The sequence below is a fragment of the Musca domestica genome, unplaced genomic scaffold (genome assembly GCF_030504385.1).
Source record: "Musca domestica strain aabys unplaced genomic scaffold, Musca_domestica.polishedcontigs.V.1.1 44, whole genome shotgun sequence".
NCBI lineage: Eukaryota > Metazoa > Arthropoda > Insecta > Diptera > Muscidae > Musca > Musca domestica.
This window is the reverse complement of record NW_026712334.1, coordinates 7,470,116-7,485,298: the sequence shown is the minus strand read 5'-3', so window position 1 is coordinate 7,485,298 and position 15,183 is coordinate 7,470,116. Positions and strand designations below refer to the sequence as shown.

The 15,183-nt window shown below is 31.2% G+C and overlaps 1 protein-coding gene across 1 annotated transcript in view; it reads right to left on the bottom strand.

The window, feature by feature from the left end:
- LOC101888822 (protein MAK16 homolog A) overlaps positions 1-15,183 on the bottom strand; it is a 105,076-nt gene that overhangs the window by 50,799 nt on the left and 39,094 nt on the right. Inside the window, exon 6 of the mRNA XM_059127355.1 lies at positions 11,987-12,194. The gene's annotated coding sequence lies outside the window, so the exon portion shown is untranslated. The remainder of the gene's footprint in view (positions 1-11,986; positions 12,195-15,183) is intronic.

The window sequence follows — 15,183 nt, the reverse complement described above, 5'->3', positions numbered from 1 at the left end:
GTAAATTTTTCTATTTGATAATACTTTTGTTTGTATTTGTAATATTTTATTTGGATTTTATAATGAAATGAATCATATGCCAGTCTGGTGGAAGAAAAGATATTCGAAGTTTTTGGGAATACGTTTCTAAGAATATTTTTGCAAGGACCGCCACAGCCATGTGAGTGGATTTTTTAAAGAAGATTTTTTCAAGAACCCCCACATCCTGGACTTTTTAAAGAATATTTGTTAAAGGGATCCACAGCTAAATATTCATAGATTTTTTTAAAGAATATTTTTCAAGGACCGCCGCAGAAATTTTTGTGGATTTTTTAAGGATTTTTTTCCGAGGATCACCTTAGCCATAATCTTGGATTTTTAGAAGAATTGAATTGTTTCAAGGACCCTCAAAGCAATAATTGTCAATTTTTAAAGAATATTTTTTGAAGAACTGCCTCAGTGACAATTATGGATTTCTCAAAGGACAAACACAGCGAAAATGTTTTGAAGGATATTTTGAATGAACCACCACAGTCTTAGACATAGGTTTATTTAAAGTTTTTTTTTACGAACTACCACAGCAATTATTGTGGATTTTTTTTAAGATTATTTTCTAAAAGACATTTTTTAAAGGTCCAATAAAGGACCGTCTCAGCAATAATTGTGACGATTTTTCAAATATTTTATTGTGAAGGATATTTTTTAAAAACCACCACAACCAAAAGCTTAGATGGTTTAAAAACCGCCAAAGCAATTATCGTGGATTTATAATAGATATTTTTAAAAGGACAATCAGTCAAAGAACAATTTATTTTTAAAGGAGATTTTTCTGAAAGGAGCTTCAAAATTGTGAAGGTTTTTTCAAGGACCAGCACAGCCTTAAACGTAAACTTTCCAAACAACATTTTTTCAAGGACTTTAACAGCGGATTTTGAGAGGTCCTTGAAAAAATATTTTTTAAAATCTCCATGTTTTTAAGGATGAAGATACTTGCAAATGTCTTCTTTACAAAATCCACGCCTATGGATTTGGAGGTCCTTGCAAAAAGTCTCATTTAAAACATTCACGCCTATGTCCTTGGAGCTCCTTGAAAATGGTTTTCTTTGAAAAATTTACGTTCATGATCCTAGAGGTCCTTGAAAAAATTTTCTTTGAAAAATCCACGTTTATGATTTACGCGGTCCTTGAAAAAGGTTTTCTTTGAAAAATGTACGTTTATGATCCTAGAGGTCCTTGAAAAAGTTTTCTTTGAAAAATTTACGTTTATGATCGTAGAGGTCCTTGAAAAAGGTTTTCTTTGAAAAATTTACGTTTATGATACTGGAGGTCCTTGAAAAAGGTTTTCTATGAAAAATCCACGTTTATGATTTGGGAGCTATTTGAAAAAGGTTTTCTTTTAAAAAAAATACGTTTATGGTCCTGGAGGTCCTTGAAAAAATATTGTTTAAAAAAAACCATGCTTATATATGATCAGGTCCTTGAAGAACAGCATTAAAGGATATTTTTCAAAAGACGAATGCAGGACCGCCTCGGTTCTAATAGTGGATGTCTTAAAGGATATTTTTCAAAGGAATAATGCGGCGATAATATTTGGGAGGATATTTTTTTTGTGGACCACCACAGCCTTAGACATGGGCTTTTTAAAGATTTTTTTCACGATCCACCACAGCAATAATTGGGGATTTTCTAAAGAATATTTTTAAAGGACCAACACAGGACCGTATTGTCAATAATTGTGAATTTTTTAAGCTTACTATTCAAAAAACCAACACGGCGATAATTTGAAGAATATTTTTCAATGGCCACCACGGCTATAAGCGCGGATTGTTTAAACGATATTTTTTTAAGAAACACCACAGCAATAATCGGGGATTCTTTGGGGAATGTTTTTGTTAGGACCATGAGATAAAGAATAACGGGTTTTAAAATACAAGTTTTTGAAGGAAGCCGTAAAAATTTTAAGACTTTTGAATATTTTTAAAGAAATTTTTATCTGGGATTATCTATTTTTTTTACCCTCAGCCATTATGCTACAGAGAGTATATATAATGCCTCATCGAAATAATGGTTTAAGACCATAGGTCTCTTTAGATCAAATCCATTTTAGATCGCCTGGCTGTCTGGTGCTTACTAGTATCCAATTTGTTCCAAACTTGGTACATTGCAACATTATTGTCAAACTTAGATCTAGTTCAGAGATGGACAATATCGGCCCATTCCTTTTGGTGTCCAGGTGTCCATTGTTTTCTGGTACCCATACTGAAAACAATTTACCTCACAGAACAAGAAAGATATCATCCAATTTTTTCAAACTTTTCAAATCCAGATACTTGTAGCAGTGATAGGTCAGGTGCGAAAATGGACAATAGAGACACACTCCACAAAGTACCTCCTCCTCCTCAAAGGTCAAAATTTGGGATAATTATAACTCATATAAAAAATTCAAATTTCAGACATCCTAATATTTCGACCAACAAAGATTTGGTATGAAGAACGGAACACTTCTTCAGGAACCTCCCCGACAACAGCTCAAAATTTTGAATGAAGCTAATAAAGCGCGAATTAAACAACCGATTATTTTCAAATTTGCAACATCCTAATATTTCTATCAACAGAAAACCTGAAATGAATGTGGTATATATCGGAACACTCCTTCTGGTACCTCCTCCACAACGGGTCAACATTTCCAATAATTATAACTTTCATAAAAAGCTAATTAAGCATCCGACTTTCTTCAAATTTCACACATCCCATCATTATGATTACCACAAGATCTGGTATCTATCGGTCCACTTCTTCTGTTATCTCCCCCACGAAGTAGTAAAATTTTTGGAACAGCCAAGTCGCTAATAAAATGCGAAATAAAGCTTTCGATTTCACACATCACAATATTTTTATTAACACAAGATCTGCGAGAAGATAATAAATATCGGCCAAATCCTTCTGGTACCTCCCCTACAAAGAATCATAAATTGAAATACTCATATCTCTCATAACTTGTGAAACAAGTTGGCGATCCTTTTCAAACTAGCTATATCTTAATATTTTTTCAACCAGAGGTCAAAGTATCACATATCTCATAAAAAGGGAAAGAAGTAGTCGATATAGTCCCAATCTGACATTTATCTCAGACTCAGACAATATTGGTCCACTCCTTTGGAAACTCACCCAATAAAGAATCATAAAATTGAATAATCATAACAAAAGTCAAAACATGTTTAAATAATCGAACATTGTTGGAGGATATACACCTGTCGGCTGACTGCCGACCAATACTTTTTATCTTTTTAAAAAAAATATTTTCTTAAGAACCAATACAGCCATAAGCCAACCAACAAGAACCTTCGTAACCATAACCTTTTTTTAAGAATATCTTTTTAGGGACCTTCCTAGCCAAAAGCGTGGATCTTTTTTTTTTTTTTTTTGAAGAATATCTTTTCAAGGGCCTTACCAGCCATAAGCTTAGATTTTTAAACAATATTTTCTCAAGAGCCTTCGAAGTCAAAAGCGTGGATTTATAAATATATTTTCAAGGATCTTCCTAGTCATAAGCGTGGATTTTTAAGAAATATTTTTTCAAGGACCAACACAGCGTGGATTTTTTAAAGAATATTTTTTTCAAGGACCAATACAGCGTAAATTGTTTAAAGAATATTTTTTTAAAGACTAATACTGGGTGGACTTGTTTTGAAGGACTAACACAGCGTGAATTTTGGAAAATTTTTTTCAAGGATCGAGAAATTTTTAAGGATTTTTCAACGATCAATAAGACTGAAATTTTTACGGATTTTTTCAAGGATCTATATGCGTGAAATTTTTTAAGGATTTTTTTCACGTGTGGAATGTTTAAGGATTTTTTAAGGACCAACACTGCAAAAGTCGTGGAGTTTTTAAAAATATATATTTCAACGGCACACATTATCCATAGGCATGGATTCTTTACAGAATATTTTTTTCAAGAATCAGTTAAACGGTTTTTTTTTTGGCCATCAGAAAAATCTTATTGTTTTGTATGTTGCTGCTAAATCTGAATCGATATGGTAATTATTTATTTAGAATTCAACAGTCGTGAATTATTTTTAAATATTTTAAATGTAACAAAAATATTTATTTAATGGAATTTGTTGTGATAGGTTTGTATCTATGGCTAAAAATATCACTACCTTCTCCTTTTACGAATAGCGTAGATAATTATACAAAAACAGTCATTTAATTGAGTCGAAATATTAATAATAACAACTTCAACGGCAGAACTTCATCAAGAAGGAAAGGTGAGGCCATGATTTTTTTTTTTGTTTTCTTTAGCCGAATGGCAAAACGGAGAGAGAATTGTATAGTCAGGACGATGACAATAAAACAACAAGGAATAACAATCACAAATTGAATCACTGAAATATGCCGCCAAAAGACAACATTTCAATGCCGTCAATGGAGTTCAGAATGCGAGCCGTAAATGAATCTCCTCATCGTTTCAATTGTTCTGCTTTGTTTTGCAATGAAACACAAAAACAACTACAACAATAAAACAAACAATAATAACCTCTAAGGCCGGCAGGCAGTCTGTTAGCAAAACGAGAATAGGCAGCCAGTCAAGTAACGATTCGTTTGAAGTGGAAAACGAGAAAAAAATATTTGCAGGACACACCAACAAAGGAGTCGGTTGGTTTTTGCCTCTTCAGCCAACCATGACCGTGAGGAGAGCTTTCCCCACATCCAGTCGTACAGCGAAATGTTTCAATTCTTGTATTGTTTTCACAACCATGTTCCGGTGATTATTGTTTATTCTCTCTATGTGTGTGTGTGTGGGTGTATATGTGCAAGGGGCCATCAGAAAGCAAATGAAAACAAAAACTGGCAAGGAAATGAACAATTGTTCAAAACTGTTCCATTTCAGCGACACATTTTGGCGGTTATGACCAAATAACCTGACCACAATGCGGAATAGAGAGTTGCGTTGTTTGGCAAATTGCAATGTCAAGATAATGATTTTTGGCCATTTCGTGATCGAAAAAAGAAACAAAAAATAGTTTTCAGCGGACACCAAATAAAATCCAATTTTTGTTGTCTCGTAGCAAAAGATGTTGAGGTGGAAGTTTTCTTCTTTTGAGAAAAAAAGTTTTGTTCAAAAATATTATTTAAAATATCCTTGAATTTCTTTTGAAGCCATGAAAAAATATATTCCTTTGAAATCTAAGGTAACCAACAGAAGATTATTATTTCGAAAATCCATAAGTATTGCTGTAGTATACCTTAAAAAAATATTCTTAAGAACGAAAAGTACTATTTGGTATTGAGTGAACAGACAGAGTTTGAAAACTAATATTAGGTTCACTGTTCATAGGTAGCCAGGACATATGGAGGTGGTTTTGGAAATGTGTACTATAATTGTATGAAAAGTACTGAATGGTATTATATTTGGTATTGCGTAAAGGTTTAGAGAGATACAATTACTAATGGTATCTATGTTTGAGATTTGGCATTGATTTGGAAATACGTCCCATACTTCTACGAAAAGTACTAAGTTGTACTAAATTTGTTATTGGATATAGATAAATGGCTGGAATCTAAATATTTGATATTGAGGTCTGGAGATGTCACTGTTGATGTAGGCGGTTAAGGTATGGAAGTGGTTTTGGAAATACGCCCTATATTTGTACGAAATATAATAAATGGTACTAAATTTAATGTTTGGTAAATGGAAATATGACATTGAGGTCACTGTTGGTGTCGTTAGTTAAGATATGGAGATGGTTTTTGAAATGTGTACTATAATTGTACGAATAGTACAAAATAGTGCTAAATTTGGTATTGGTTGAAGGAATAGAACTGGAATCCCGAAATTTGTTTTGGAGGTTACTGTTAGCTTCAATCGTTATGATATAGATCTGATTTTGGAAATGTGTACTGTAATTGTACCAAAAGTACTGAATGGTACAAAATTAGATATTGTGTGAGATGATAGGGCTGGAGTTCTCAAATTTGATACTAAATGGTACTAAATTTGTTATCGGGTGAAGGGATAGGTTTGGAATTCTCATATTTGATAGACCACAATCTATGTTGGCATCTGGAATTGAGATGCGGAAGTGGTTTTAGAAATATATACTATAGCTTTAAAAGTACTAAAATGTACTAAATTTGGTTTTGGGTGAAGCGATAGAGCTTAAATCCCACATTTTGATACGGATGTCTGTGGGTAAGGTATGGTATAGAAGTGGTTTTGGAAATACGCCCTACATTTGTACGAAAAGTTCTTAGTGGTACTAAATTTGGTTTTGGCTGAAGGGATATAGATAGAATCCTGAAATTTGATATTGAGGTCACTGTCGTGACGATATGAAGGCTTTGGAAATGTGTACTAAAATTGTACGAAAAATACTTAATAGTGCTTAATTTGGTATTGAATGAAGGAATAGAGTTTAAATATGGAAGTGATATTGGAAATGCGCCCTATATTTGAACGAAAAGTACTAAATATTGCTAACTTCGGTATACGGAGTTGGTTTTGCAAATGCTTACTATAATCGTTCGAAAAGTACCAAATGGTACCAATTTGGAATCACTGCTGGTATCTAGGTTGGAGAGATTTAGATTGTTTTGGATGTGAGTACTAAATGTTACAAAATTGGATAGTGAGGGAAGTTACAGGGCTAAAATCCTGAAATTTTATATTGAGGTCACTGGTTGGTTTCAGGGGTTTACATTTGGAGATACTGAAACAGTTTTGGTCAGATGTGTGTTAAAATTGGATGTGGGTCCATTGTGTAATCGTTTTACTAATATTTTTGAAGACTTTTACTAATATTTTTGAAGACATGTGAAAGCTAAACATGTTCCCAATATTCTTTCCTAAAAAGGAAAAAGTCTGAAAATTTAATACGATGTATAAAGTTTTGATGGAAACGTTTTTGTCACACTGAAAAAATTTCGGATTTTGAGCACTAAAGGCCTAACATAAACCATTGGAATAAATCTTAAATTTTAAGGTTGATATTTCACGGGCATTTGCTAGAACTATATGTATAAAAACCGCAATAGAATGGGTCTGACAGACCTCCTGAAAAATCCACATTTATGGCAGTGACAACCACAAAACATTTTTTTAAAAAATTCACACTCATTGTTGTGTTGCTTAAAAAATAATCAATAAAAGATTCCGCAATTCTTTAAAAAAATAAAAAACATAATTAATGCTCTGATGATCCTTGGAAAATATCCTTTAAAAATCAAAACCAATTGTTACGGTGGTCCTGCAATTTTTTTCTTCAGTCAAAAAAAATTCCGAGTGAGAACTTTAAAAAATTTTCCTTAAACAATCCCTAAACAATCATATTATTATTATTATTATTATATTATATTATTATTATTATATTATTATTATATTTTATTATTATTATTATTATTATTATTATTATTATTATTATTATTATTATTATTATTATTATTATTATTATTATTATTATTATTATTATTATTATTATTATTATTATTATTATTATTATTATTATTATTATTATTATTATTATTATTATTATTATTATTATTATTATTATTATTATTATTATTATTATTATTATTATTATTATTATTATTATTATTATTATTATTATTATTATATTATTATTATTATTATTTATTATTATTATTATATTATTATTATTATATTATTATTATATTATTATTATTATTATTATTATTATTATTATTATTATTATTATTATATTATTATTATTATTATTATTATTATTATTATTATTATTATTATTATTATTATTATTATTATTATTATTATTATTGTTATTATTATTATTATTATTATTATTATTATTATTATTATTATATTATTATTATTATTATTATATTATTATTATATTTATATTATTATTATTATTATTATTCGTATTATTCTATATTTATTATTATATTATTATTATTATTTTATTATTATTATATTATTATTATTATTATTATTATTATTATTATTATTATTATTATTATTATTATTATTATATTATTATTATTATTATATTATTCTTATTATTATTATTATTATTATTATATTATTATTATTATTTATTATATTATTATTATTATTATTATATTATTATATTATTATTATTATATTATTATTATTATATTATTATTATTATTATTATTATTATTATTATTATTATTATTATTATTATTATTATTATTATTATATTTATTATTATTATTATTATTATTTCTTATTATTATTATTATTATTATTATTATTATTATTATTATTATTATTTATTATTATTATTATTATTATTATTATATTATTATTATTATTATTATTATTATATTATTATTATTATTATTATTATTTTTATTATTATTATTATTATTATTATTATTATTATTATTATTATTATTATTATTATTATTATTATTATTATTATTATTATTATTATTATTATATTATTATATTATTATTATTGTTATTATTATATTATTATTATTATCGATTATATGTCCTCTGCTCCCGAAAAAATTTTCTTTAAAAAATCCCCGAAACAAAAATTAAAATTAACTATTATGGTCCGCCAGCCCTGAAAAAATATTCATTAATTCTTTCACTTTCCATCTGTTCCTAAAGATATTTCGCGATTTAATAAAATATATAATTTCATTAAAATTCTTAGGAATTGCAGCAAATATCCTGTTGCACGTGTTGTGGGAAAAACTTTTATAATTGATGTCTACTTTTAGGCTATATTTAATATGCTCGTTAGTATTTTTTTTTTCTTTTTTCATTTAATTAAAATATTTGAATCATTCTAATGATAATCTTTATGGCTTTGATCCTTGCCGTGTGCTCCTCTTCTTCGTAGTCGTCGTCATCGTCTTTAATTGCATGCCACGTTTATAATTGTAGGATTTGTTGTAATCACATTTAAGAATTTTCTTTCTTTCACTGCCTTTCGCCCAATCATCATCGTAGCGCAGCACATCGCAGTCATATGTGGAGCATCCATTTCCGTGGTTGTGTTTTATATCTGTATGTCACTGGGTCGATTTCATATCTATATGTGTAAGTATATAGATGTATATATATGCATACATTATGATGATGAATACGAATATAATAATTATGACGATGATGTTGATAACGATGAGGAGCATGATTACAAGCAATGCCGATGTTTAAGTGCGTGTAGAAATATTGCAAATTGGTTGGTGGTTTGTGGGTTATTGCAAGGGGAGTACCACTTTCCTTTTATGCCTTAAAAGGGATTCCCTTTCCACATATCTATATTTTCATTTTATCAATCATAATGTACTTAACTTGACAATAAGAGATAGGAATAATTGTTTTGAAATGTGTATGAGGTTTAGTAGAGAGCTGAGAGCTTAGACATGAGGTGCCTTACGAAGTCCTTTATGTGGCTTATAAAGAATTGGTTGGAAGCTCATACTAAAAGGTACCTTAATGTACTAAAATGTGAAATATTGTACTTTTAAGTATGTTTTAGTAAGAAGCCTAGACATATGGAAGATGTTTTGAAAATGTGTACTATAATTGTAAGAAAATTACTAATAGATACAAAATTGGGTATTGTGTGAAGGGATAGAGATACAATTCTGAAATTCAATATTTAGTTTACTGATGGTATCTATGTTTGAGATTTGGCGGCGATTTGGAAATGCAAATTTGTGCAACAAATACTAAAAGGTACTAAATGTGGTATTGGGTGAAGGGATAGTGGTGGAATACTAGAATTTGATATTTGAGGTATCTGTTGCAATCTGAAATTGAGATATCGTGGTGGTTTTAGAAATCTGTACTATACTTGTACGAAATGTACTATATTTGGTATTAAGTGAAAGGATAAGTGCTGGTATCGTAGAATCTAATATTGAGGGGTCTGTTGGTATCTGAAATCGACATATGAAGATGATTCTGGAAATGTGCCCTATATTTGTACGAAAAGTACTAAATTGTACTAAATTTAGTATTGCGTGTTGGAATAGAACTAGAATCCTCAAAATTTGATATGGAGGTGTCTGTTAGTACCTGGAATTGAGATATGGAGTCCAAGTCCTTTATATGGCTTGCAAAAAATACTAAAAGGTACTAAATGTGGTATTAGATTAAGGGATAGTGTTGGAACCCTAGAATTTGATATTGGAGGTCTCTGTTGCAATCTGGAATTGAGATATAGTGGTGGCTTTAGAAATCTGTACTATAATTGTACGAAAAGTACTAAGTTGTACAATATTTGGTATTGAGTGAAAGGATAAGTCCTGGCATCACAGAATCTAATATTGAGGTGTCTGTCGGAATAGCACCCCATTTTTATACGTAAAGTATTAAAATAGTACAAAATTTGGTATTGCGTGTTGGAATCCCCAACATTTGATAAGGAGGTTCTGTTGGTATCTGGAATTGAGATATGGAGGTACATAAAAGTACGAAAATGTGGAAATTTGTACTCTTAAGAATGTTTTAGTACGAATTTCTAATGAATGTTTTACAAGCCTTTTAAAGGACTGTGTATCCACCCATTCTTGCCCCGCCTTCAAAATACTTAGGCAGCCGTTTGGTAACTGTAGAGCGGAGGTGAATAAGCCTCGCTCCATCAGTAGCATAAGATAGTCCTCAGCGCCTTATCAATAGGAAAGAATTTCCAATTAGTGGACCTTTAACGAGGTATTGAACTCCCTCAGCGTACTCTGGACAATACCTTAGAGGCGCTGATCAAGGCATCGTATACTGACTCCAGTGCAATGGGACCTCATGATTAAAGCCATCAAATCACTACAAATTTGTTTTAAATCATTATTTAATACTTGAAAACAAACACTACCACAGCCACGGTCACCTTCCGGCTGAATACAACTTCATTTTTGCATACACTTGTCTGACCTAGACCAAAGAGCGGTGAAAAAAGTAAAAAAATATCAGTCGGTTTAGCCGACAGATGTATGTCCTCAGCCAATGTTCGATTACTTGACTTCTGTTGTGATTATTGACCGATATATCCCAGATCTTGTGTTAGTAGAAATAATGGGACGTGTGAAATATGAAGAAAATCCGATGCTTATTTCGGATTTTAATCGTTTTAGTTATTCAAAACATTGACCCTTTGTGGAGGAGGTATCAGAAGGAATGGACCGATCTCTACCACCTTTATAACAGTTCTTGTGCTGAAAGAAATATTGAGTTGTACGAAGTCTGAATGGAAACGGATGTTAATTTCGCATTTTCTTAGATTTATGGATATTCAAGATACTGTGAGGGAGGTGGGTCCAGAAGGAGTGGACCGATATCCATACTCACACAAGACCATGGGGTAAAAAAATAATTGTGATGTGTGTAATTTGAATAAAGTCGGACTCTTACATGACATCTTACATGACTTATAATTATTCAAAATTTTGGCCCTTTGTGGGGGAGGTACTTGATGCAGTGGACCGATATTGTCCATTTTCGCACCTGACCTAGCACTGTTGCAAATGTTAGGATTAGCAAAGTTGAAGCAAAATCAAATGATCCTTTCTCTTTCTGTTCTGTAAAATATATATTTTTTAAAATTTTGAAGTTTTGAGGTACAGGTACAAGAAGCAGTGGATCGATCTAAGTTTTATTATAATATTATGATGTTCCAAGTTTGGACCAATCGGATTCGAGAGTTATCGTGTGCACCAGCCAGACAGACAGACGGGCGGACATCGCTAGATCGACTCCAAATGTCCTGAAACGGATTTGGTCCAAAGAGACCTAGGGTCTAAGACCGTTACTTCGATGAGGCACGTTTTGGCCGTATCAAATGTAGCCATACATGGCTGAAGGTTTAAAAAAAATGTAATTTAATGCCATCATACGAGAGAACCTTTACCGTTGTAAAAAACCAAGTCATTTTTTGCTTCAGAATAAATTCCAGGCATTTGCCAAATGGCATTCGAAAAACAAATAAATGCGTAAATTGAAAATATCTCACAAAAAAGAGAAACAAAAAAAAATTCTAAATTAACTTACCCAGATTTGTCGTTTGTTCTCTGCTTCGTTGTAGTTGGTTGGCTATGTTATCCCATTTTGAAGTTGATGGCTATCCCACTCCATGCTGATGCTGCAGATGACGTTGCTGTTGTTGCTGTCGTAGTTGACATTGCAGATATTGTTGCTGATCCATTTTGTGATTTCTACTCCTCTGTTGTCCCTGTAAAACAAATATACTTACTCATCACTGGAACAAAAAAAAGAGAGAAAGAGAGAAAAAGGAAACACATTAAATTGATTAACAATAGAGGAGAGTAGCAGATAAACAAATGAAAATAAACAAAATATTTAAAAAAGTCACCCAAAAAATATTTTAGAGTTTTTTGCAATTTTGCGAAACATTTTAGGTAAGCTCTAGACTTTTGACGTCTCCTAGGGCCTTAAGTCATATTTCATGACAAACAATTTTGTAGAACATTTTGACTTGATACGATTCTGCTTAAAGGAAGTTTTTTGCCATATTTTAAAAGAAATATTCCTCGTATGTTTATTTCCAATATTGCCGTAAACACTGTATACCTGAAATTCACGGAATCTGAGAAGTCTCAATTCGAAAATTTTCAAAAGTGTAGAATACTTTATTTTGGTTACTTTTTGATGCAAACGTTCAAAACGCCGATTTTTTAGTTTTTTAGCTTTCCATTCATAATTTGCCGGATTTTTCGTAGATTTTTAAAGTATGTTATTTTAAAGAATCATTTCTCAAGGACCACCACTTCCTTAAGCGTGGATTTTTTTAAACATATTTTTTCAAAACAACAGAACTCGATTTAAAGATTAAGAAATACTTCTACGACATACGGAACAATTATCGTTGATTTTTAAAAAAAACTGTGTTTGAAAAACCCGCAGACCAATAAACGTGGATTTAAAAAAAAAAACTTTTTTTGAAGAACCCGCAGACCAATAAACGTGGATTTAAAAAAAAAATTCTTTGAAGAACCCGCAGACCAATAAAAGTGGATTTTTTTAAAAAAAATTTCTTTAAAGAACCCGCAGACCAATAAACGTGGATTTTAAAATAAATTTCTTTCAAGGTTTTGTATTTGAATAGTCATAGATTTTTAAAGAAATTTCTTTCAGGCGAAGAACTATGGATTTTTATACCCTCCACCATACTATGGAGGGTATATTAACTTTGTCATTCCGTTTGTAACTCCTCGAAATACTCATGTCAGACACAACAAAGTATATATATTCTTGATCAGTGTAAAATTCTAAGCCGATTTAGCGATGTCCGTCTGTCTGTCTGTCCGCTGTCTGTCCGTCTGTATGTCTGTCTGTCCGTCTGTTTGTTGTAATCATGCTATCTTTCGAACGAATTGAGATACCAGGCTAAAATTTTGCACACAGGTTTATTTTTACAGTAGGCAGGTTATGTTCGTAAATGGGCCATGTAGGTCCACGTTTTCATATAGCCCCCATATAACCTTACCTCCCGATATTCGGTATTTTGATGATTTTAGCGACATTATTTACCGGAATTGTTTCGAATTTGGTATTTGAAGTTCGAAATGGATACTACAGCCTAAGACAGAAAATTGTCTGTGCAGGTCCACGTCTTCGTATAGCCACCATATAACGGTACCTCCCGATATTCGGTATTTCGATGATTTTAGCGACATTATTCACCGGAATAGTTTCAAATTTAGTATTTGAGGTTCGAAATAGATACTACAGCCTAAGACAGAAAATTGTCTGTTCAGGTCCACGTCTTCGTATAGCCCCCATATAACGGTACCTCCCTATATTCGGTATTTTGGTGATTTTAGCCTCTTTATTCACCAAAATTTTTTCAAATAACGCATTTAGAGTTCGTAATGGAAACTCCAGTCTGTGACAGAAAATTGTCTATGCAGGTCCAGGTCTTCGTATAGGCCCCATATACCAGTACCTCCCTATATTCGGTATTTTGACGAGTTTAGGTACAATACTCACCGAAGTTGTTTGAAATATGCTACAGAATATGACAAAAAATTGTCTACGCAGGTTCAGGTCTTCGCACAGCTCCGATATAACGGTACCTCTATATATTCTATACTTTGATGAACTTACTGCTTTTTAACCGGCCGAACTTACTGCTTTTTAACTTGTTTAAGTTTTCTTATTAAAAAATCATAAGGGTAACAATGGGGAAATTTTAAATAATATTTTCAAGGATCATAAGGTAATTATCTGAGAATTTCATTTCAAAAAAATTCTTTCAACGCATTGCAAGGCAATTTTCGAGTCATGGTATTTGGGGGTGGGAAATTCCCTTGTGTATGGTTAAGGCTTTATGTACACTGGTTCCATAAAAGAATTTGGACTGGGAACCCAAAACCCTGGATTTTGATACGAATTCTTTCCCCTCCACTTAGAATTTTCCACCCTCAAATTGTCTACCATCCAATCTAATCGTTGATTATAAAGAAATTTATTTTCAATAAATGTAAGGCTTGCAGGCCTGCATTTAAAAAAAAAAATTCAAGGTAGGTCAATAATGGTAATTTTTTTTTAAGGAATAATCCTTTATTAACAATAATCCTGTTTTTATTAACATATTTTGAAGGATAATCAAAACAATTACAGTAGATTCGTATTGAGAAATTTTTGATGAAGCCATAATGTCAGTTTTTTTTAATTGGGAGTTAAATTATATTTTTCAAAACATTCTATCAAAATTATTCATAATTTAAAGATTGCTGATAAAAGCTCCTTAAATTCGAAATTCCCTTCCAATCACAGATGGCCTTCAACTTTTTACCAATTAGTGCCGTTTTCATTTCAACAATGTGCGTACGTGTGAAGTATTCTCAGCATGGATTTAATTGTTGACAGGCTACATGGAAGAAGAACCACCGAAAAACGAAACGCAACACCCAACTGGAAAATTGTTGTCCTAGAAAAGAAACAAAAAAACCGACTCAGAACAATGCCGGCAACGCCTCTGTGTATTTGTGTGGCAACCAACAATTTTGGTGTCTAATTAATTGTTGTTGTCACCTCAACAATGAGAAAAAATCCCTGGCAATGGATGAAGGACCCGAACAAAAACGCTACTCCCCTAAACAAGAAATCATGGCTGGCAGAGTTCATTAATTCTAATTAAAAAAGCAAGGGACTTGACCAAAAAAATAACGCTAAAAGTAAAATAGACGTTTTTTTTAATAAAAACCCAGCTCAACACCTTGAAA